At 41.3% G+C, this 26380-nt stretch overlaps 1 long non-coding RNA gene across 2 annotated transcripts in view; it reads right to left on the minus strand.

Annotated features, from left to right (window-relative positions):
- Positions 1–15021, minus strand: part of LOC119844737 — a 225729-nt gene extending 210708 nt beyond the window's left edge. Inside the window, exon 1 of one of the 2 annotated variants that reach the window (XR_005289384.1) lies at positions 14907–15021. This is a non-coding gene — a long non-coding RNA (uncharacterized LOC119844737). The remainder of the gene's footprint in view (positions 1–14906) is intronic. The other variant, XR_006276236.1, reaches the window with a different exon arrangement.
- Between the last annotated feature and the right edge of the window lie 11359 nt (positions 15022–26380).

The following is a 26380-nucleotide window of genomic DNA, read 5'->3' on the forward strand; positions in this document are numbered from 1 at the left end:
GTTTGGCATAATGAGCTTAACCATAAAGAGTCATAGTTTGTTTGGGACTTTTATACCATGTAGGGTTGCCAGTTTTGGTTGGCTGTATTCCTGGAGAAATCAAATCAATTAAAGGAGGTAGCCTTTAATTAAAGTTTAATATTTAATTCCTGGAGGCATGGCATCCCTAATACCATGGCTCATCCCTCATGTAGCATCATATGATTTTTGCCTCTGGTCAGTCTCAGCCAATGCTTGTAACAGTTACTATCAGTGATTCACAGTGTTACTCATATGGGCCATACAGTAAAAACCTGCTGCTTTCACTCCATTTGGCTTACTAGAAAAGAAGCTGTGTTGATCCTGTCACACCTACCAGTACAGACAAGAAAGAGGTCACTATACAGTCTACTTGATTAGCAAGTGATGCCTAAGTATCCCCACCGGTAAAGTGGTAGATGTGCCATGAGGTTTTCCCCAGCCTGCAGCTGAGCCCAGGCCAGCTAGAGGGAGTTGTGGAGGAAAATAAAAAAAGCCCAAAACAAAAAAAACAGAGAGTTTGAGGCTAGATTAACTTTTCCATGTACACTTCAGGAGAGCTGTTGTGCCCTCTGCCTACCCAGACTCCACTCCTTCTTCCCACACAGAACACAACCCATGAAGAGACTTCAATGGGTCCAGTGGCACCAGAGAGGCATGTGAGCCTCCCGCCCCCGCCACACAAACACCCCCCTACCTTCATAGGAAAGGGAAGATTTGCACATGAAGGACCAGATTCTCAACTGGTGTACATTGGCATCCTTCTACTGGAGCCAGTGAAGCTCTGAATTAAAACCAGTTGAGGATCTGGCTCAGAGGATTCATTCTGTGCATGGGAGACTGAACCACTGTTTGTTATATTGGCTTTGTTTTCATGCATCAGTCTAATCATGGAATGGTTGAGATATTTGATTCTGCCTTAGCACAGAGGGCTGGACAAGATGACCTTGAAAGGTCCATTTCTAGGAGGCTATAACACCATGGCCAGACTTTTCAGCTTACTTATACTTTCTAATCATTCATGCCCAGCACTGATTAATGATGAGCAATGCTGTTAGCCTATTATGTTGATTCGTCCTTTCATTCTGTGTCCTGGCACAAAAAACTTGGAGGAAATTACCAGTCAGTCAGTCAATGCTGGCAGCAAACCAGGAGCAGTGGAACTGGGATGGAGGGCGGGAAGAGGTAGCACCCTCATAATAGAGCTATTGGGGAGGCCAATGTATTTTTCCCTCCCACTATTTTCTGACCCCACAAATAGCTCCTGGAGGTGACAGCAGGACCTAGTTTTGCATACAGGAGGGCAGAAGCAAGAGCAGGACCCCAATAGGAGCTTGAGCAGCTGCCATGCTGCATGAGACTGGGCTGGCTGCCATAGAGCTGATGGGACAACTCTTCTCTCCATATGAGCCACCAGTATGTCACTTCCCAGCCTGCGCCTACCCACCTTGCTTGACCAGTCTGAGTAGCTCCCCTTGCCTCCCTCCCCCATTCACACTGAACTGTCCCTATCCCAAACACACACACAGAGCAAACTCTGCTACAGCTTCAGCTGCTGCTAGCTGCTTTCAGCAGACCAAATTCGTGCCCTACTATACAGGGTTGACCTTGCCTGGAAGAGCAGAAACTCCATGTGTTTGGACTCATGAAGTGGGATGTGTAAGGAATGGAACAGATAAGCACTCTCCCATTGCAGTTATCTCCTTCTGAGGGGCATACCTGTTCTGCATGGCCCTTAAAAGGGGAACCCTAGAAGATTGTGCTGGCCAGATGCACTCCCCTCACCTTGCTGTTTCCTGCACATGGGGAGGTGCCCATTTTGCATTAGCCAGCAGGCTGCTGTAGAGTATTCCCCTCCAGTACAGTGGGGCCCTGCCTCCCCCCACCCCACTCTCTTTCAGTCACCTTTGTAGGTTAGAGAAGCAGGAGGAAAAAGTCCCTGCCTTCATTGGCTGCATGGGGGTGAGGAAAATATATGTATATTATGGAGAGGTGGAGGAACAATCTGGCCCCAAGTCTAAAGCCGGAAGAAGAGGTCATAAGGCCAACACACTTGCATAGAGATGCACTAGAAAGTAGTACAAGAGAGGGAGAAGACATTTTAAAAAAAACCCACACATTTGAAACAGCCTAGGAAGGAGGACAATTGGGAGATCTACAAGACTAAGCAGCAGTGCATTAAAAGGATAATGGGGGGTGGGGGGAAGAGATCTACTGAACACCAAATGCTACTGACAATTTCAAGCCCTGCGGCAATAAAAGTTTGTCAGATATATTCCTGATAGGCTGAAGGAAATTAAGAGAAAAGGTTGGTCCACTAAATGGCAACTTGTTAAACAGTTTTTTTATAAAGACAGGCACAAAGAACGAAAAAAACGAAGAGCAGACAAAGGCTGACATATTTCTTGATATACTAGGGGGAAGGTCAGCTAGAGTGCACTGTACTAATGGTTGTGAAAGACATGCTCTGATACTCATGAGACAAACAGGTTCATAACATCCATGAAATTTAATAGAGATGAGATAGCCTAGTGAAATATTAGATATTATAGGAACCATACAATTAGAAGGTATAGCAGGCCTGATTCTTGATTGCCCTCTGCTTTCTATAGTTAAACCAAAATGGAGGGGTGTAAAGTCTACTGTTCTGATCAGATATAAAAATTTTCAACTCACTTTCTATTGGCATAAATAGCTACACAAGGTGCAAGGCAATGGAGAATCTGATCCTACATTCCAAAAGGTAAGAAAATGGAAAAATGTGACATTTTTAAAGTTACCTTGATATCATCTAGGAGGCTCTGATATTTGACAGTCGAGATTGAGAATCAAATATCAGTTCTTGCACAGTGGAAAGAAGCCACACAGAATGAAGCACACTTTTTGGAAATTAGAGGGTCTGAGAAGCCAGCTGCTAAACCGTTATGTGCTGCAGTGGATAACCTTCAATAGGCTTATACAGGTCTTTGTTTTCTTGAAGAAAAACCCCAGTTGAATTATGATGTTGCCTGTGTACATGCTAGCTTTCAATCAGTCATTCAAAAGCAGGGTTGCATGTTTTTCAACCATGTTGCCAGGACAAAAAACCCCAGAACACCATGCTTTCAAATTCTCCAGTGACATATAAAAGGGGTGCATGCTCTGTTCCTACCTGTGGTCACTTGCACAGCCACCTCAGATTTGTGGATTTGCAGATTAGGCCAGATCTGGGACTTCACTACATAATTTTTGGTGTGATGCCACCTACTGTGGTCACTCTGGCTACTGCAGTGGTCCTCAGACTATGAGTGTTTGATGATGATAACTCTCAGGTCCATTTGATCTTTGTCCTCTATGCTAGTCTGCCAAGATTATTAGGGGTTGTGTGTTTTTTTAGGGTTTTCTTGTATTCCTGGAGGTGTTAAATTAGCTTTCAGGAATGCTTCAAATATATCACTTCCATGACAGACAAGAAAGCATGCTTAATGTTACATAGGCAGATTTTTCAAACATTCCCTGACCACTGATGCATTTTAATATTGTTGGACAAGGTCAAAAGTCTAGCTAGGTGCCCATTAACCTAGTATATGAACGCCTACCAAGTATTAATTAATTTAACCTCACAACACCCCATAAAAGGAGGGAAGTATTATAATCCCCACATCAGAAATCAAGGCACAAGGAGATTAAATGACCTTCCTCATAGAAGGCGTTTTGAAAGAAATAGAAATTAATAGACAGAAATTGACCCCAGGCCTCACAAGTCCTAGGCCATAAGACAATCCTTCCTTTCTCTGTGACAGGGTGGAAGAAGGCAAGATATTTAATAGAAAACTGGCTCTCTCCTCAAAAATTCTCTTATGGCCACTTGGCACAGGAATTTAGATATCCATCTATTATTCATAAAACGCATTGCACATCAATCTGTACTGCATACCTGATAACTATCAAATTTTGCTCCAATCCTCTTCACTCCTAACAGATTAACCCAAATCTGCTGACCTGATAAGCATAAGATGGAAAGCAACTCAAAAGCAGGCTCTTTTAGTCATATATAATGTTGTGGGTCTGCCCTAACGTACAACCTTTTTGGTTATTAGCTTCACAACATTGTGAATTAAAGAAGACAAAGCACAGTTCATAGCAACCTTTAAGTGTTGACAGCTGATCCCCCAAGAATAAAGCACAGTCACGTTTTTGATCATTGGGATCTGCTCAGTGGAGTTATTGATGCAAAAGGGTGAATTGCAAGTGGACAAATGGCCCTTTAAACTATGGGAAGTTCTCGTCATGTAAAAGATGCTAAGCCTCAGAAGAGACAATCATAACATCCCTCTACATGGTTTTATTTAATTGCTTATACCAGTAGCAAATGTTGCAAAGAAACCTTCAAGTCTCATTGGATCCCACTATATTGACTCATCTGAGCATTATTTACCATCGTGATATTGCTTTAGTATTGTGTACTGTCCTTCTATTGCCTTTTACAATTGCTCCCTCTGACAAATTCTAACACTGTATTCTGCTAGTAGCTAATTTTGCTATTTATGTGTTTTCAATTCAGATTCCAATCTTGTACACATTAACCTTGCCCCAATCTTGGAGTTATGGCCCTCATCACCATAGTGACACAGCACCTCACACATTATCCCCCCTTTTTAACATATGGGGAACTCATGCACAAAGAGATTAAGTGATTTGCTTTATGTCATGCAGGAAGCCTGCAGTAAAGCTGGGAATTGAGCCCAGATCTCTCGATTCCCATGCCAGTGCCTTAACCACAAGATTATCTTGATGCCTGCATTCATGGGAGAGGTGAGGAAGACTAAATGGACATGGGAAATGAATGGTCCTATTAGCCCTAGTGATTAGCCAAGTCAATAATCTAGTCCAGGTTATTGACTAGACATTTTGAGATGGCCTGCACTAATGCGGTCTGTAGTATCTTTTCTGTAACTATATAGAGGACTTCAGGTCAGCCAGGAATCTTTCATGAGCCCTATGTATGCGAGTGCTCCTCTGAGGGAGTTTTGTTGCCTCCCCCCCCCCCCGAGATCTGCATGAAAAATATATATTTTTAAGTAGAAAAAATATAAAGTAGAAAACCAGATCAAAAATATGATGGAGGCAGAGGACAGTGGCTTCTCCATGGCAAAATGTGCCCCATATACAATCTCTCAGAAAAGTACAAAGAAAGAATGCACCACGATGGCTTTACTTTGCAATATAACAGAACATGGGGTGAGGGTGGAGGGGGTCACATTCAAGGACATAGCTCATCTGAAGTCATTGGTACACTGGCAAATCAAGATGAAAAGGTGCCAGATCCATGTTTTGTAAAATCAGCATAAGTCCAATGATTTAATCAGCCAAGGATCTTATCTGCTGTTTTTAATGGACAAGAACTTCTAAGTATTTATCTCTCTTTGGTATTTCTATAGCAATCACTGTAGTGCAGTAGGTAAGCACTAACAGCAAATACTATTGTTAAAGGCATTATCTCTGCATTGTCTAGCACTGCTTTTCTCTATTTGCTTTCTCTTTTAGTCAATCGAGGAGGGTGTTTTGTTTTTTTCCCCCTAAATGAAAAAAAAATGCATAGCTATTTTCACAGCCTTTTCTTTATGGAAATTATGGCCATTCTCTCTAAATGCAACTTTGGAGGAGATGTCACTGAATTGCTATGACTAAATTGCACAAATTCATGGGATGGAAATTCACCAAATATCAAAAGGTTTAGGGGTAAGTTTGTTGCCCATCCCATGGACCTGTGCAGAAGAGTGATGGGTATAAATAAGAAATAACCCGAGGCTGGTAAAGGGCTGGTGCAGATTAATTCTGCTCTTGTGCAAGAAGGGCACTGCAGACTGAACTGTAAGTACATCAACACTGCAATTAGATGCCCGCAGCTGGCTCAAGCCAGCTGACTTGGGCTTCTGGGGTTTGGGCTAAGGGACTGTTTAATTGCAGCGTAAACATACCCAGAGAGTGTCACAATTCCCTCCCTGATCTGCTCCTGGGGCAGTACAACCATGCACTACCCCTTACATAGGGCAGACTGCAAAGTGAATAGACCCCCTTTTACCCGATACCATATTTGAAGATGTTATGCAAGATTTGATAATGGAGGCAGAGGGAGCTATGCACCCAATCCCCAGTGAACTTCAGAGACATTTGGGGTTGCTAACTCCAGTAGGTTCCTTTGAAAAAGCAAGGATATGCTGCCATCTGCTCAGGAATATGTCAGTGTGAAAACTTAATAGGATTTAGGAACATTTACCAGGTGGATGGGAGGTATATACAGCAAACTGTATCCAGTTTAGGGCTTCAATCTACTCATCTCTTCAAAATGTTAAAGGGCCACAAGGAAAGCATACTTGGAAAAGTCCTGTAGGGAGAATCCACACTGGAGAACTTTGGTAGTAGCTAAATAGCTGCTGCAAAAAACAAAAAAACCACACACACCTGTTCTGAGAATGTCTGACTGCCTACTTTTGATGGGCAGAGATTGGTCTGGAAGACTTCCAATGGCTTTTAAAGATGGACCCTGATGAGTTTAAAATAGTTGTACCTTTTGTCTTCCTCTGATATATTCCATAATAAAAGAGTGAAATGCTTTTTGATACCAGCTGGGTCCTGTTCTTAAAAGCTTAACCACTGCATTGCAGGTCAGATTTGACTACCACATATTCAGAGGTATTTTTAAATGGCTTTTAAAAATTCACGTTAATGAAGGGAATGGGTAAATAAAACATCAGAAATGGACTTTAAAAAAAGATGAGGTACATTATAGAAAATCATTGCAGCTTTGTTCAGTACATTGTTGCTGAAATAAAGAGACAAACCTAATACTCTGAAAGATCAGCAAAGGGAAACCACTCCCCTGCCCCAAAAAGATTAAAAATGATCACCACTAGTAAAAGCGCATCTGAATAACTGTCAGTGTTAATATTATCTCCCTGGATGGGGTGGGCTGTGTGCCACCTGGGAGGATTTCAGACTGCAAGCATATTTATGCAGAACGTCTCCAAACGTGGTGCTTTTTTTTTTTTAAAAAATCGGAATAAAGATTTCAAGGTGACCCAGGGAAAATATGTGGCTCAGGAACTGAAGAAGTAGGGGTAAAGAGTATTTAAGAAGTGGAAAAAAAAAAACCATCTGAAATGATTTCATGCCACATGTTTTAAACAAGTTCTCTTCAGTTATTCTCTTAAGTGTTAAAAAAAAAAATCATAATCCAGAGACTCAGATGGCTTTGTTTATAAAAATAGTTGCGATCTTCTACAGTCTGATGGCCAGTGCCTCAGCTGGTGTAGCTCCAGCAGCAGCATTGGAATGATTACAATTTACATCTAATCTGGGCCCAACAGGTTCATAATGGCCATGATGCAGCAAACTGCTTAAATTTGAGTATGAGAGTAGTCCTACTCAAGTCAATGCAATTATTCACATGCCTAAAGTTAGGTGTGTACTTAAGTATCTTGCTGAAGTCAGACCAAGATCATGTTGTTCTATTAATTTCCACCCCTTAAAAATAGCTGAGAAATTAAATGCAATGAAACAGCCTCTGCCATCTTAAAAAAAAAAAGTATTTTTTGAGAAACTCCCTGCAGCCAACCCTAGGAAAAAAGGTGTGTCGAGTCAAATTTCATCCCTACTAATGTACAACCATGTAAAGCTTTTATTTTGCCTTCTTGACTCTTAAGTCAGAGCTGGAGGGTGAAATATTCTCTGTTGGTAAAAATGAATGCAAGCCTGAACTGATTGGAATTCAAGTAGAAAATTGTGCACATACAATAAATCCTTTCCAAAATTACACTGAGGTGAGTTATAACCCTTTGGAAATACAAGTTTCATTTCCCTGGATCAAGTTTATAAAATGGTTCTCAAGTTATTTCCATGTTTTGTGGCCCATAGTATCACTTTTAAGCAGCCCATAACGTCCTATAATACTTTAGATTATGCTACTAACCATTACTCATGGGTCTTTAAAGCACACAAAAAAATATTAGGGGTCCATTCATGCAGAAGAGCTTTAGATGACCAGAGTGCCTTAACTCTGCAGTTTGTACTTGCTGGCTGGATTTTGGGGGTGGATAAGCAGTCATAACTGGAGACAGGCAGTCAGGACTCTTGGGTTCTATCTATATCTAGCTCTGACAGTGACTTAACTGTGCAAGTTGTTTAACATTCTTTGCCCATCTGTGAAATTAGTGTAAATATCACCTGGCTCAGATGGATGTTGTGCAGCTTAATTAATGCATGTTTGTGAAGACCTCAATGTACAGTTGAATCCTATTATTCCCTAATCAATTCCATCTCACCCTCTACCATTCTCTCCATAACTAACTATTGATTTTGTTTTCCAGATGAGAAAGTGGCAGAAGATTTTAATAATTTAAAAGTTCAGATTTTATCAAAAGGGGATCTATTCAGCCAGAGTGAAATTCCTATATAGAGCGATGTCATGCAGGGAAAGATATAGGAGTGGTGGTGATGGAATATGTCCCAACGTGGAGCAGTACAAAGGACTCTCTAGACATTTAAACCCCTAGGCTGGAGTAAGAGCTGCAACTTATGCATCCCTTTGATTAGAGCTGCATAAAATCACAAATCCACTGGCCATAGCCTCCCCTGTCCAGTTTAAAAAAAAATAACTAAAACAAACCACCTCTCTGCACTGGTCTATGTCAAACTCGTAGGGAGCCTAGCCCCACCATGAACTAGAGAATAATGTTGCCCCTGTACAAATGTTCTAGTTGTCCACCTCTCATATAGAGCAACCACAGCAGTTCCATTGTATTCCACAGTGCACCCACTGCCGTCAAGTCAGTTTCATCCCAGGTGATAGTTACTGGTTCAGTAGTTATTGACAAGAGGTAGAGGTCCATGTTTCTAGGCAAAATAGACACTGCTTAAACTGCAATGGGAATGTTATGCCCCGAGTTTGGAAAGGTGCTAATGGTGTATCTGAACATATATTAGATAAATATTTCCAGTGCATCAAACAGTCTGCTAAATTATATAAGAATATATATGTTTCACACTTTACAACATAAAATTGCCTGATTCTACCACCTTTTGGGACTATATGAAGAGAGTTTCCAGGAGCAAACATAGGCTGAGATAGGTGTCTTATTAGTCGAGTTGCCAATAAAGCTCCTACCAAGGAAAGGGGGGAAAAATTGGACTACATATATTGGGTGTAAATTGGCAAAAACCCATTGAAGTTAATGGAGCTACAGCAGCTAAAGATCTTGCCCACTGTGCGTATATACTTCTCTCAATATGCATTGAAATCTGCCTCCTTACCATTGAAATTGCATGGTACGTGTAAATATTGCAGTTAAGGAACATCCTGTGTACTACGGACAGTTCAAAATAAAAATCAGTGGACCTAATTCTGCTGTCAAGTGATATCACTTTTACACTGGTAATTCTATTGAGGTCACTGTAGTTACTCATGACTTACACTGGTAAGAAGAGAGCAGAAATAGAACCCAGTGCACTTGTGCATTCAAGTGCGTCCCATCTGGCCTCACATAAATAGTCTGCTAAGGAAGGGAGGTGTGTGATTTGTATCAGCAACAATGTTTCCTCGGCTATCAATTCAAGCAGGGCTTTGTGACTAAGCAAGGGGCAGCCACACAAATGAAATGATACCTGGTATCTCAAGCCATCCAGAGACAAGCATTTGTAAGTTATTTCCCCTGAAGCCTACAATGTCAGAGGTGTGAAGTATTTAGATCTAGCTTGGGTATCCCTCTTATGGCTGTTGGCCTGCTTTGTTTAAGATCATTACCGAAGGCTCTAGCCTGCCTTTCTGGGAAAGATTTAGTTGCCAGAGAATCAAATCAGTATTTGAGTCAATTACTGCCTATAGCACAAAAACAACATTTTCAGAGACCAACCTTCAAAATCAGCGAAGGAAACCTTCTGAATTAGCTGCAAGCGTAACCCACATACCTCCTGGGTGTGGTGCTCTGTCCCATGTAGTGGCACTGAAACTACTTAGAGATTCATGAGTCACCTACAGCCTTAGCTAACACCATGTCGCTTTTAGCTCATAGAGTACAGGCTCACACACTAAGTGCCAGTGGCCACAGGTTCGATCCTATCCGCCAATGACTGGGATCTGTTGGTGTTATACAAGCAGAGAGCATGGACCAGAGCAGGGCCTGTGCACAACTTAGGTGGCCAGTGCCAGTCTTCCCCACTTATAGAATCACTCTGGGCTCAAGCAAGAGATGGGCATTCGGCCACTAATCCAGAGGCCACAGCATGCATGCTCAGGTGGGAGATGGGCACCTGCAGTGAAACTGAAGCACATGCCCAGAAGCAAGAACTTAGGCACCAAATGAGTCTAGGCACCTATTGGCTAAGGCAGGAGCTGAGTGAGAGTTTTGTCAATCAGTGGTTCCTGGAAAAAAAAATGCGACTTAAGTACTTTCTTGGATCATACCCTTAAACTCTGTGCCTCAGTTTCCCCACAGGAGGAAAAGTTGTGTGGCATAGTGCCATCTTGTGGACCTTGCAGGTATCTTCAAAGAGTAGGTTAGAGAGATGTGCAAACAAAGCTTAGAGGTTCCTTGTGTCAGACACTGGATCCATTAAATTGTGGATGAAATTATTAAAGAAAAGCACTTCACCGAAACCTCAGACACTCTGCCTGTTCATCTTTCTAAAGCATTTGAAAAAAAAAATCTATGAAGGAAAATTTTCATAAGAGCATCATATTCTTCCTGAAGTTCAGTGCCCACTGGAATAGTGCTATAATACAGCCAGGGTATAGCATTCTCCAAGATTAGAGACTGCTCTACTTGGGTACATTTGAGAGCATGTGGGAGCATCATTCCACCTGTTGTAACAGATCCGACATCGTTACCTCTGCTGGTGAAGTCCGATTCTGGCAGAGGAGGCAGGTGGCAGATACTCAACACCAAGATTACAGCTGCAGCAGCGAAGTGTTTACAGTGATGAGCTTGCTACGTATACGAGCTAGATAAATTAGACAGTTAATGAACCTTAAAGAGGCTTCATGCAAACCTGCCAAGTGTTTTGAATTTGCAGTTAAACAAAGCCAGGTGACTTTCCAACTGCTTATGTGTTATATTGTGAAAATTTCACACATCCCTCTCCTATCCCCAAACTTCCCTGAAATTATGCACAAGTTGTTTGTGTCTGTAGAGGAAGACCCTACTGAAATAAACAGTGTGCTGAAGGGCACGGCTGTCACCTCGATCCCTGCAACAGCTCTAACCCTTGCTATAGGCTAAGTGGCTCTAGAGACAGCCCTGAGCAAGGCATAAACTACATAGCCTCAGGAGTGACCCTAGGGAGCACCGTGCCTCAAACTCCCCTCTGTTACTCCCCCACCTGCCCCAGCTTCCTTTTTGCTCCTGGGCGTAGTGAATTACTTCTGCCCTAAATTATTAGAAGATTAATACACATACAGAGCTGCAACTAGTCAGCAAGTACGGGGTGCAGCCAATGCTCCATGCCTTTCCCTTGCTGTCCACCTGCTCTGGTGGGGCTAATGTATGAGAGTAGCCTTGTTTGTGGATCTTGGGTCTGGCTGCGTAGGAGCAAAGCCCACACAACAGCATAAGGAAGGATATTACTTGCTCTTTCTGGGTACATTGTCCAAGTTACAATCTAGCTCTATGCCTAGCTTTTGGGGCTTGATCCAGTGGGCTTTGGATCAACCCTCAATAGCTTCATTTCTCCATTTCTGCTTGCTTCAATGGACTAAAGAGACTTCCTGTAATGCAAAATCCCTGCATTTGATCTAACTTTTTATGACATTTGAGATAACCCCACACACAGCTATACAGTCAATCAGTATAAAAATAGTTGTGTGTCCACGCCGGATTACACAGTAAACACATTGCATTTAGTTTTCTGGGCAAACCTTTTCAATTCTAGTTCCATTCTAAAAGAATTAAAAGTTCATATTGTCTGAGGACTCCATTTCCATTATAAGGCATTCTGTGACTCAAGCGGTGTTTAAAATAAAATTTAAAAAAAAAAAAAAAAAAAAAAAAAAGACCAAAAATGAACCTTCAGTTTCTCCCAGGAGAGGATGCTTTTCAGGAGGTACAATCAGATGCAATGTCTTTTATGTAGCACAAGGAGAGAGACCTTTGGTGTCAAAAATCTTTGGGCTTTATTCTCTAGAGAGAATCTGTCATATTTTCCAGTATCTTGGTGGGTACTGAAAGTTAAGTACCAGGGTTTCCATTTAATTTATTTTAAGAGGTTTCTATCACTATTCCATAGTTTACAAAGGAAGATATGCATGCTCCAGACATATTAGCCACAAACAACTGAACAATTAAGATTATTGTTTTAAGATGCCTCCAGAGCCTTCACTTGATCTGTTAGAATCAAGGTCCAAATGAAACCAAAATAGAAAATAAAAAAGCTTCTTCAGTAGCAGTTCGGTATCTGCCAGTAGCCAAAAATAATAGAAACTCTGGTTTTGCTTTGTATTTTTCCTTCTTTCTTAATGACTGTCAATTGCATGTTAAAATACCATCAGCAACAACCCCTAATCTTCACCATTTTTTTTATTTAAATTGATATGCTAATGTTTCCTTGCAAGCCAGGCTCACAATAGACTGGAATCTTCAAGATATGAAGGGAAAACAGCCTTGTTAAACAATGCATAATGGCACCTAATGCACAGGCTACAAACATTTATCATTAGTAATTTCACTCTTAGCCTGGTCTGGGTGCACCAAGATGTGTTTTTACGTACACAGTGGAATCCTAACAGCAACTGCTGTATTCTAACATTTTTGCTAGTGTTTTAGACAGCACATGGCTGCTGTCAGGCATTGGCGAGACACATTATAAAGGAGAGAAATGACAACATAGAAGCTTGGTTAATTTAAATAAATATTTTCTATTTATATTGTATAGAAGTTGCAGAATAGAGCCCCTCCAGCCCAGTTGAGGAGCCATAGAAAATTCACGTCCCACTGCTGATAATAGGAACAATATCTCCCTCTGTCTCAATTCTCATATTGCCTAACCTCATGCTAGTTGGTTAACAAACAACAAAAATAAAATTAAAAAATCCACTCTTTCCAGGTAGAGTTTTATGGCAGGAATTCTGGGTTAATCCAAAACTGAAATCAGGGAAATAAAAAGCCACCAATTCTAACCTTTAGCAGCAGATTGATGGGAGCCCCATTTCCCCCTCTGAGCACTAAACCCTTCTTTTTCTTGTTAATCATAAACAGGTTCAAGTGAATTTTTATTTTCCCCAAGCTGTAGGTACCCCTACCCCCTGATTTGAAATTAACCCCGAAGCCCCAAACCATTGTCTGGCTCAACAGGGCCTCCTCCTAGGTATGCAGGTAGGGCAGGACAGAGCTTCAAAAAGGCCCCTCCAAGCAGCCCCAAAAGATTTGGGCAGCTCATCACCCCAGGATATTCTACGCTTTTCTTTTAGTGCATTGTGTTCTGATTGATTGTGGGGGATAATTATAAACATACGTGATTTTCCCTTTTGTTAAATGATACACTATTCAAAAGCTAGAATGATCCAATCCTGCTTGCACGAGGGAAGCGATAAAGAACAGGCTATGCAAAATACTTTCTAATAGGATGCATGCTGAAATGATGTAGCATTGCTTCAAGTGACCTTCTTGGACATCTCAATTTTGGTCATATTGATGCTTCCACCTGACTACGACAAGTAGCCACAGCAAAGGAACCCCCCCGCGCAACAACTTCTGATTATACTCGCCATTAAACGTCTTATCTGCACCGCTAAGAAAAAGTCTCCTCTTTGGGCCACAGAGGACATGGGCTTAGTCTGAAGTGACATTCAAGGAGGGGTTGGTAGGAACAATTCACATACCATCATAGGCAACAAGAACAACTTTAGCTGTTGAAACCATGACCACCTGCTGCCAAATTTTTCTACTTCCTTAATATACTGCCTCAGAGAATACAATACCAATGCTGGACTATCTCAGTCTCCATAAACACACTGTTAAATGGCAGTGTGTATTGATAGGACGGATACCAATATTGTGTATTTGCTGTACCATGGGGAGGCAGGGGGGAAGAGAACAGGACATTCCCAGCAGATTTAAGAAACATACTGTTCTAAACTGCATCTGCACTTAGCTCTGGGACAGCCGTAGATGAGTCCATTCTAGGTGTGTGACTAGATTTAAGAAGTCATAGATGCTGTTAGCCATAAAACAGTAAAATGCAAAAAGTGTCTTTTACTCCCCCTTGGAGCATGTGGGCAGGGAGTAGGTGAAGCAGAATGGGGGAATAGCTTCATCACTCTTTTCCTAACATCCGGTGCAGCTAAACCAGTGCATGGTGGGTCATAGGTCAATGTGGAAATAGGCCAATTACTATCCCTCCCCTATTCCCACTGGTGATAGGGCTCACTCATCTCTCATGAGCACCTCTTATCGGCTGGGTGTGAACCTGCCCTCTTTCCTTTTCTGGTATTCCCTGTTGGCTATTGCCCTCATCAGGTGGGTCTTCAGCAGCTCAGTCCTCTGACCGAGTCACATACGGTCAATACGTGAACAAAACCAACCCCCTTCAGGGGTAAAAGTCCAACAGGGCCAGTCCTTTTGCCCTCAGTAATGTCTTTAGCCCTGTCTCTGGGCTCAGTCCTCAGCCCCTTCAGGGCTAGCTTTAAATCCATCTGCCTTAGTACAAAGTAGTGCCCCCAGAGCTTTCTCCCTGGAGAAAGCTTCCCCTTCACTTGGGAATCAAAACAAACTTTATCCCCTCTTGGGGCCAGTGGGGAGACTCAGGCCTGGTCACTACTCCAGGCCCCAACCTGGGACCATATAAATAGCAGCCACATGCTGCTTCCTGTAATCATTTCTGCTGCTAATTCTATGTAGCCCCTTTCACTTCACACATACCTCAGGTCTGAAGTTCTTCCTTGCAGGATGCCAATTTCACCAGACCCACCTTCTGGCTACCCCTTGAATTCCAGCAAAGTCACCTTCATTGCTCCTCTGGTCCCCACCAGCAACTGATGCATTCAGCCCCTTTAGGTCCTTTTATCTCAGCCTGCTGAACTCTGATTGGCTGCTACCCTGCAGCCTTTCTAGGCAGGCCTGGAGGACCCATCTTCACTGCTTCTTTTCTGGGGTGGGGTCAGGAAGGACCTCAAGGCCTCCAGCAGGGGCCTCAAAGGGCCTTGTGCACTCCATCACACCACCCCAGACCAAGCAGGCATGTTATTATGCACCTTTAATCTCTATAATAAACAGGAGACAATTTAAAATTATACTAATCACTTGTTCACACAAATCTGAAGGATCTACTGGTGTAGGCTTTAAAAAGTTACTGTAGCTCACATCCACTAAAAAAAAAAAGATTGCACCATATGTCCATTTCTTATTTTGATGCCAGTGCTTTCCTTTTCTTTGGAGTTTCCTGCTATATATAATGCTCCTGCTGTCATCCTGAAGAGCTCCTGTCCCAGAAAACACCTCATGTAATCCCTAACAGTCTTTCCTCAAATGATTTTTTAAAGTGATACAGCCACAAAGGATAGAATAAACTTTTGAAAGTGAAATTTACCAGCATTGCTTTCCTCCTTCTTTCCACAGGCCCTGATCCTGCAAAGACTTATCTATATGATAAATTTCATAGCTTGCTAGCCGAGCCATCTTGGTGCTTCATTTGGTCTGTCTGCAATGGTTTTAACTTCTTGCTGGGAGATTTCTTCCCATCGTATATACGGTTTGTTTTATTAAATAAATAACTTTGAAATTTTGCCTTTATGAAAATGTTGCACAAACTTTAACACTCCTGTGAGAAAGGTATTATTCTCCCAAAGAAAGGAAACTGAGGCACAGAGAGTTTAAGTAGCTTGCCCAAGGTTGTCCAAACAGTTTCACAGCTGGAAGTAGAGAGCTGCAGTTCTTGGTTCCCAGTCCCTGTTCTATCCACCAGCTCTTGCTACCAGAGCCTATCCATGTGAAGAAACTTGCTCACTCAATGCTTGTCTTTCTCAACTTAAGACCCAGACTTTACTTCCCTTACAAATCTGGAACTCTTAGACTGCTCATACAATGTTTTTGATAGACTTGAATAAGGTCTCCTTTTAAAAAAATGTACATACACTATGTGTATTTTTCTATCTCTACTATACCTAAATTCTCATTCTTCCACTCTGTCCAACATGAACTATTTCTCCTTCATGGAGCCAGACTTTACACTACTTCAATCCTATCAAGAGGCATAGGGGTTAAGATTAGGCTTTAGGACAAGGAGTTCAGATAACTATACACTAGATCTAAAATCTGTTACAAACCTAGGAAGACATTGTAGGGTACTCTGAATGTAGGACACAGGTTTCATATAACTGTGCAGACTATTCCAAACCTTAGAAGGTATATGCTGGCTGTGGGACATGAGCTTCAGAAGACAAAAATGAAAATGTTACCTAGGAAGAACTGTCTCTGGAGAACTGTCAGTTCCCTTTAACAAAAAAGAGATAATTTTAGAAGTTGCCATGTCAATAAGCGTGTAAGTTTCAGCACATCTCTTTCAGAGATGGGTAAACCTCAGACATTTAAAGATTCAGTTAAGTATCTAAAAACTCAGTTGTCTACCCAAAGTTTATCAGACCAATAGCTGCCTGTGGTTTTAATAAGATTTTCTGACAGGAAACATTATGAATCCAAATGAAACTGAGTTGTTTTTCTCCCACTGTTACATGGATCCAGCAATTATTAACATTTGTTCTGCTCTGAACAACTCAAGGGGCTTGCTCAGAGACTCCTATATCCTTAATTAAGAATTTCCAGCTGCCTTCAGAACGAAGTCCAATTCATTATATCAGAGGTGAAATGATGATGCATCTCCCAACCAATGGAGGTTTTACTTCTACTTAGTGTGTGAATTAGTACCTTCGCACAGCTGTTACGCAGAAGTGAACCTTCATCATCCGGAGGCTAAATCTCACAAATCATTAATTAAAAGTGCTTGGATACACTTTAATTGGTGATTCAGACAGTTTAACTGATGTCACATGTGAGTATGGCAGGGGGCAGATTTATACATTTGCATTTCCCACATTCGTTGTCAAAGTGTTTTAGGTGTTTGACCTCTATGAAGGGCAGGTCTGTTGATTCCAGTGAAACAGTGGCAGAATGGCAAGACCAAGAACAGAAGTCCATAGAGCATGTACGTGCCTTATTAATAGACTCACACATTCACCTAACGCAAGTATTTGAAGAGTGTAAACAATGAGCGCAGGTGGAGAGGAACTGTTTACGGTGACCCTTGTGGGTATAACTAGATGCAATAGGATAAAATTGAGTCAAGGGTATTTTGGCTGTATATCAGGGTAAAGTTCACCAGCATGATATGTATCAGGGCCTAATTTTGTAGTGTGCAGAGTACCAAAAACACCCACTGATTTCCATTTGATAGTGTGTCTCATGGACTTCAGGAGGCATTGAAAATGCTCAGTACTTTGTGGTATGGGACTCTGTGATGGAGAGTCCACCGCTGGGAAAAGGATTAAAGGGATCCTATAGGCCCAGCTAGCCCTGCCCCATTATACCTGCTGGCAATGCCAGGCCTGGAGGGGGAAGAGAAGGGGAGAACCTGGCTCAATTCGGGCCTGATTGGTGGAGAGGCAGCTCTGTCTCTGCAGAAAAGGAGTATCATTACAAACCGGACAGCCATGGGGGGGAGGGGGGAAGCACTGCATCCCTGATCTAAAGAGAGAGAGAGAGAGAGACTGTTGAGGAGGCTGGAGAGCATCCAGCACTGAGTGAACTGTACTATTTGACTGTAAGGACATTGTGGGGCGAGGCCCCCTCTAACCTTACATCTACCCCCATCCAGAGGGAGCTGAGGCTGCCTCAGAATGCTGCAAAAGGACCACAAGTGTGTGCTACTCCAGGTGAGATACAACAAACTGTTTGGACTATAGGGGCCATGCCCCAGACTGAAGGGACATAGGTAAAAAGTAGCCCAGGACAGGGGACTGAGACTTTCTGCTGGGAGGACCCTGCTGGCATTGGCTCATACAAGGTCATCAGCTGGGACCCAGTGGGGAGGGAGGGCCTGGGTCCTCCTGCCACACTGCCTTAAGGGCTGAGGCCCAGATGCAAGCAGAGACCAGGCACCTCTACCAGGCAAGCGTGAGGCTAGAAGTCAGGTGCTCTAACCACTAGGCTGCCCAGCCCTCCCACCACACTCTTACAAGCCCTTGTATTTCAGTTCAGCACTGGCTTGCATTGAGATAGAATACAGTTCTCCCAGGTTAATATCTCAAATACTAAGAGCCTGGTACACCAGCTCTTCAGTAGTGCCACAGAATCCCAGGTAAAGGGATCATTCTGGGTGAGGGATGGGCAGCTTAGGGTCAAGCTGGAAGAGGAGTGGGGAGTGTCAAGGTTGGAGGAGGCATAGTCAAGCAGTCCCATGCTCTGATGATTCCATGTTGGCACAAGCCCTACAGGAAGTACAGCAGGAACACAAGTTAGAATAGACCCATTCCTGAGTTGAACTGGCCCTAGATAAGTCTGAAAAGCACTCAGGTTAGGGTAACCAGACAGCAAGTGGGAAAAATCAGAACAGGGGGGCACGTTATAGGCACCAAATAAGACAATGCCCCAAATATCAGGATTATCCCTATAAAATTGGGACATCTGGTCACCCTAACTCAGGTCCAGAGTCTCAAAGGTATTTGGGCACCTAAAATCCATGGGAGTTAGGCACCTAAATACCTTTGGGGATCTGATCCGACCCCTAAATATCACAGGCACTGAAAACTGATCTGTCCTAAAGCATGCAGAATAATATCCCAAAGGAATTAGTGGAAGGCCCATTGGAGCTATTTAAAACTGGACTTAAAGTTCTCACGTACATACTATAGGACATAATCCTGCACTGGGAGCAGAGGTGAGAAAATAGGTATTTCCCATCCATGATAAAGCAACTAAGTTTTATGCCTATTATTCTCTCTCTCTCTCTCTCTCTCTCTCTCTCATTTACTATAGGAATGTCACAAATGAATACACCAAAAGTAATGCCTCAGCTTGCTGCATGGCCAAAATTTGTTTTCCTAAGTGATAAGGAGTTTTTAAAATAAAGGTGGAAAAGGTATTTTTCTGTCTCGCACCAGTTAAAGATTTTGAAATTTTTTCCATCCCAAATCATGACAAAAAGTAAAAAATCCCACTTTTTCACAAATCAATAATTTGAAGAAAAAAATGGCATCTGGTCAATCAAAATGTTTCATTTCAATTTAACCTTTATTTTACATTTTTAGTATACATTAATTATTATTTTGAAATAAAATGTCATTTTGAACCAATAACTAAAATTTTTCATTGTGAAAAAGTCAAAATGAGATGTTTTGACAATTTTAAATCTTTCTTTTTTTTTTCAAAAATGTTTTGAATCAGAAAATTCAATGGTTTTTGGTTTTGGTGAACCATCATTTTCTGGTGAAAAATATTCCATTGGAAAATTTCTAAATCTAAGCAGCTTTAGTTTAAAATAGTGGCATAGGTTCATTGCAGCAAGCACTTTCATTTCATTTGAGCGAGTGGCTGAGATTTTATTAGGACAAAAATACAGTTTTGCCATCTTTCAGAGTAGCAGCCGTTAGTCTGTATTCGCAAAAAGAAAAGGAGTACTTGTGGCACCTTAGAGACTAACAAATTTATTTGAGCATAAGCTTTCGTGAGCTACAGCTCACTTCATCGGATGCATTTGCCATAGTCTCCAGAAGCTCAGTGGGGATAGCGGAAGCGGAGCTGGAGCACTGAGGAATTGTGTGTGTTTTTAAAAATGGGTCTTCTGCAACTGTCACCAGTATTTGCTCAGTTTTTTGCTTGGATTTTTCTATTATGAGTCACTGCAACTTAGATAAATGAGGTCACTGGGTTTGAAATGCCAGGCTTCATTATCTCTTCACACTCAAGCAGTTCTACTGACTCCTGTGTCAGTAATTGGTTCCCTGATATTAATAATGAGCTCTCTGCCTGTATAACCAATCTACTCAGACAATACTAATGGCAGAAAGGAGAAAGGAGACAAAGAACTACGTAGATAAACAAATTATGAGGTTGCATAGCCAGTGCCCATCAAGCACTGAAAAACAATTTACCAAGTATTCTGCAAAGGCAATTTCAGAAACTTTTTTCTGGTATATGAAGAAATACAAAATATGAGCTAAATTTTATATGTCAAGAATAATCATCATATATTATGATGTTGAAAATGAGCCTTCTTTCAACTGTTCATACATGGATACTTTCAGAATAAGTACCCACTGCAAGGTAAATAAATAAATTAAAAGGGACACTGTCAGGTTAGGCAGATATTTGAAAGAAACTTAGATGGCTGAAAACTACAAAAGGTTTACAAACATAGCTAACCTGGTTTTTCCACTGTTAGATTGCTTTTAGAATTGCGCTCAGCAAGGAAATTGAAACTAGACAGTTTCCTATTTTTATTCTCACTGCAGCAGCACAAAGCTGTTGTGATGGCATTCATGTAAAACAAGGGCAGAGGGATTTTCAAAAGCTCTTATCACTGAATTAGCTCTGCTCTCATTGGAGTCAGTGGAAGTTCTAGAATTGACTTTGATGAGGAGATGAGTTAAGCCAACACTGGGTGTTTTTTGAAAATCCGACCTTCTATGTGAAGGAAATTAGTCACATGCTTAAGAGCCTGTCCTTACTAGTCAAGCATGCGCATAACTTCACTAACATAAGTTGCCTCATTGAAGTCAATGGCACTGATCATATTGTAAGTATAGATACTTAAATGTATGCAGTTTTAAGCCCTAAGGGTAACATTTTCAAAAGTGCCTAAGTGACTTAGGAACCTAAAATTATTTTTCAAGAGTCACTTAGGCATGTAGGAGCCTAAATCCCATAGACTTTCAATGAGACTTAGGCTCCTAAGCACCTAAGGTCTTGTCTACATGGCCAGTTACTGCACGGAAGCTGCTTCACTGTACATTCACACCCTGCCTTGCTGACTTGACACCCTGACTTGCTGCACAGTAACTTTCCATGTCGCTTCTGAAAATGGAATGTAGGCTCCTAAGTCACAGAGACACATTTGAAAATTTAACCTTAAGGGCTTATACTGAAAATCTACAAGAGGAACCCCAAATAATCTTTATCAGAACCATAAAAAGGATGTTTAACAGAAGGTGCAAAGCATGATTTGTAAAACAGTGCAAAAAATTCCCCAAATTAGCCATATTTAAAAAAAATATTAAAATACATATTCTCCACCCCTCAGATCCACAATTTTTAAGTGTCTAATTCTAATCAGACACTGTTAGTATATACTAATCATAAGTTTAGTTTATGCTAATCATAATAATCTCCCCATTACCTTGTGCTCCTCCCCGTTTGTTGTATATCTTTACCTCCCATTGTATATAAAAGATTCCAATCCTGATTTTCTGATCCAGCTACACAGAACCCCAGTGATTTTAATGGACAGCAGCCCACCTGTCTGGATCATAATGCCAGTTTGTAACTGGAGATTGTCAGGTCTTTGGGTCAGGGACTGTCTTTTGATTATGTGTGTGCATTCCCTGTACCCAGCACAAGGAAGTGGTGGATTCGCCATCTCTTAGTGTCTTCGGATCAAGACTGGATGCCTTTCTGGAAGATAGGCTTTAGCCAAACACAAGTCATTAGGCTCAATGCAGAGATCACTAGGTAAACCTTAATGGCTGGTGATATACAGGTGGTCAGATTAGATGAGCTAATGGTCCCTTCTGGCCTTACACTATATGACTATATATGATTGACATAACTGAAATATTATTATGGATATTTGAGGTCACCTCCCTGTAGGTGAGAGAAGTTACTGCAATATGACAATCCTGCACTTCCAGCGGCTTAAAACAATTTGCATGGCAATGTTTGTAGCAATCCTATTGCAATACAGACTGGCTGGCGGCAGCGCTTTGCAAACATTTCAGCTTTAAGATTAAATACTCCTTGAAAATCAGGGTGTATTAAAGAGACTGGATCAGAATCTAATTTCCTGTAAGTTAGGAAGCTAGCTGAAACATCAATTCATGCTCTAAGGTTCAACACAAAAATTTGGGATGAAATCCAAGATTGGTGGCCTAATCACTAAATAAAAAACTATACTGCAGCTTGTCACTTCATGTGGAAACAGTTTTCCAGATTTTTTTCCCCCAAAGGTTGGCACTTAAATGGTCTTTAACAAGCTGCACAGAGAATAACTGGTAAAATATCCATACATTGAAACTTACCTTAATAAAGAGCCACACCTAATGTAAAGGTAAATTTTCAGATGTATCCCAGGCTGAAATACAGACATTTAAAGATAGCTGGAAGGTTCCTTACCTACATACCGTTGTGAAGAATGTATCCCATAATATAAAAGGGCTTACTTTGCGGAAATTTTTTTGGGGCTATCAAGCCTAAATTTTTCTTTTGCTCAGGTTTCAGAATAGCAGCCGTGCTAGTCTGTATCCGCAAAAAGAAAAGGAGTACTTGTGGCACCTTAGAGACTAACAAATTTATTTGAGCATAAGCTTTCGTGAGTTACAGCTCAATTCATCAGATGCATTCATCTATTTCCTCTTCATCATTTCTAATACCCCAACTACAATGCAATTCTCAAGAGCCTCACAGTTTTAGAGCTTTTTTTTGGCCCCAGCTGCTGAAATCATGACATTGCATGAGAGTCTCAACTTTGTGGTTTTTTAATAGCAATCTTCTATGCCTTATGGTTACAGAGAGAAGCCGTAAATGGTGTTCTGAGTGCACCTACAGGCAGAAAAGCCAGAAAGCAAACAAAAAACTCAGCATTTATTTATTTATTTTTAAATCTCATGATTTTTAAGCCAAGCCATGAGGCCAGGAATCCAACTCACAATGTCTGAACATTTGGGATTGGCAACACTGCTACTGTTTCATCAGCAATAACTGAAGATGCAGAGTATTAGGAAAGAGATTTTTGTTGCATGTGCATAGAAGCCAGTGCTACATTCTGAGGCCTGTCTTTGTGTGGTAGCAGCACAGCCACCATCTTGCATTTCTGAGTGCTAGCTGTTACGCCACAATAGCTCCCCTCCCAAAACCTGACCTCCTTTCTCTAGTTCAACCCATTAGGCCAAATCTTATCCATTTTATGGACAAATAATCAACAACTTCCAATCCCGCAAAACACCAACAGACCAGAGGTTACCAGCACTAATCAGAGTCTCACCTTTACTATGGACAGGTAGTCCCTCAGATAATGTGGCTTCCTCAATGGGCGACTGGACCTTGACTGCACTACTTCTATCTTCTTTCACCTGTTTCCAAATCTGGCAACTTGCCTGTCTCTAGAATCTCTCTTTGAATCCTCAAAATTACTCCGTGTCTTTATGCTTTCCAGAACTCTTGTCATCTCAAGGAACTCACATGGGTTGATTTTCCATTCTTCCCTATCACCTGTCTCTCCTGAAACCTGATCCTCTATCTCCTGTCCTACTTCCAATACTATACTACTTTGCAGCAATCACAAAAAGTATCTTGATGCATGGCAGAGTTCTATGTCTGCAATTAATTCAGATCAGGTGGCCTGAAATCCTTGCTATAATGCAATAGAGTGCTAAAAGTAATGGCTCAAATGCTTCCTTTTAATTTGAATAGTTGCTGTGTGATCTGGATACTGTAACAAGATGAAACTGGCCTTGTGCTAATATGCTCAGTATTACACTTTCCCTACTGAACTCACAACCCCTACACAATGACAGCCTGGATCTAATATATTGTATTTATACAATGATCCTACCAATATTACTCCTGCCTCTGGCTACAGCAAGACCTTCAATTGCATTTGGTATAATGGTTTACGTATGGATTCTTTGTAGCAAGTTGAAAGTTACAAGGCAAGTTTCTCTCTGACCAAGACAAATCCATTGATAACTGGTGGGTTATCTTGGAGATTAGACAGGTTAAGGAAAGGATGAGCAAAGTTTTGAATGAGGATGAGCTAACGTATAGCATGTGGCCCACCAAGGATACTTGTGGGTACCACCAAAATTCTTCTGGGTAATTTGACAAAATTTACCTGGTATTAAAAAACAAACAATGCGGATTTCATGTTGTTTGGTACTCCAAACAAATAATGACCTAAACATTTGATCTTGGTCTTGGATTAAAAATTAGCTTATCAGCATTCAAATTCAAATCAAAGTAGCACCATTTTACACTATCTCTTCACAATTGTTCGTGATGACACAGAGCAAAACAGTGAAGAATCAGGCCCCTTCTCTTTAGTTATATTAATTAATTCCCAATTGTGTTGTTGACTTTGATTTGACTCCCAAAGGATGCCACATCTGCAATGTCAGTGGGTAAATTTGGGATGTTGTCTACCAGAGCTAGGTATAGCTAAGGGACTATTTATTGATAGAACTTAGAAGATTAGTTATAAGAGCGGATATCAAATGGATCACAGAATGACATTTGGATTGCTCCATTTATACCTACCCTCAATTAGAGCTCTGGTTCTCCTACAATTCTACTCTCCTAGGATGATATTCTGGCCCCACTGAAGTCAATGAGATTTTTGCCATTGACATAAATGGGACCAAGATTTCACCCCAGGTTTTCACACCTCTCCATTTTCTCTAGTAGAAGAAAATTCCTAAGCCCTACTGCTCCTGCATGTGAATGTTTGGAGGCTAACTAAACAATGCAACATAATCACACTTTAAGGATACCTGCCACATGGACAAAACATCTGTACTTTCTTCCCACAATAATTGTGTCAAGAGTGTAACAAATCTAGACACAGATGGTAAATGATCCAGTTGCAAGCCATTTAGGAATTACTAGCCATTGTAAGAGTAGAGATCCAATACCTACAGGCTACATCATTAAAACCAGGTGTCAGGGCTAGCTCTCATTTACTGTGAAAACAACATTAGTGGATGCTGCTGAAGAGATGTTGGTGGCAAAGCTAATGAAAGCCCTAAGGTACCCTTAGTTCAAGTGCACTCTTCTTCACTATTTCAAGACATTTGCAGTGATTCATTGAAAGGAACAGAGATCCAGAGTAGCACTAAATATAGAAATAGCCCTGCAGATTTCCCAAGCAGATACTTTATGATACGGTGAAATTGATGTCTTTTTTTTTTCAGATGCCCAAGTACTGCACTATGTCTTGATGCACCCCATCTCAGGGTCCTTTTTTTTTTCCTTTCAAGAAGATGTTTACACCTAAATAAAATTAGACGCTTCATTGACAAAAACATCAGTCACTATGCTGTATACTTGGCTCCTATTATTCCTGAGTACAGATGTTAAACATGAGGAATTTGAAATGATTTAAAATGTATGCAATATGTTATTTGATTTCTGATTCTGAGCTATGGGACATTAAGCCATGCTAGTGTAACATCAGCTAAGGATCAGGCCTTATGCATGTTGTTTCCATTGGTTATTATTTTGAACCTGAGTGTTGTATAGCCATGCTAACAATAACTGCATGAAATTCCAAAGGATCTAAGGCCAGATTTACAAAGGTATTCAGACACCTAAAAATGCAGGTTTACCGGAGCTTGTAAATTCCACTATAGGCACCTACGTAGGCACCTAAGTCCTACTGCAATGGGATTTAGGCACTTTACTTGCTCAGGCATTTTTGAGAATTCAACTAGGTACCTATCTGCATCTTTAAGCACCTTAATACCTTTGTAATGCTGGCCCCTGGTAATTAAATGAATCATATACTGTTTTTTGTGCAGTGCAGGTCACTAGAAATGTGGCAGATTCAGACAGTTTGGTGGTATTAATTGGAATACATTTCAGTCTCCCTGCGTAGTGCAGACTGCACCTTTCAAACATGACAAGTCACTAGGTAGGAAATGGGATTTGTTAACAGAAAATTCCTCCTGGTTTTCATATTGCACTTGACATAAGCACTGCATTTGGGATCGACTCTTTTGGGGGTGATGTGAATCACTGTGACAAGGCATGCTGCCACTGGGGGCCACAGAAAGGTCTTGGCGAGAACAGGCCACTCCTTGTTAACAAGTTTATCTTTTCCCACCCTGAGTTTTATTAATGCCCCAACATCAGAGCTCTGAAAGGGTGGATCAGAGTTCCCCCTTCCCTCCTAGATCCCAGTGTTAAGAAGTTGGGAGATTCCATAACACACACAAACCCACTACTGGAGGTCAACTCATGGATATCTTAGTATCACAATCAAATCCTGTGTTTGCACATGCAAACTGACACCCAGGCAGGCAAACAATCTTTTTTGTTTTCAAGCCATTTCCAATGCCCACATGCTGGATTAGGGCATTTTATTACAGTTTTAAAAGGGCTGCTTTGCAGAAATTATAGACTTGCAGGTTTAATGT

The sequence above is a fragment of the Dermochelys coriacea genome, chromosome 17 (genome assembly GCF_009764565.3).
Source record: "Dermochelys coriacea isolate rDerCor1 chromosome 17, rDerCor1.pri.v4, whole genome shotgun sequence".
Lineage (NCBI taxonomy): Eukaryota > Metazoa > Chordata > Testudines > Dermochelyidae > Dermochelys > Dermochelys coriacea.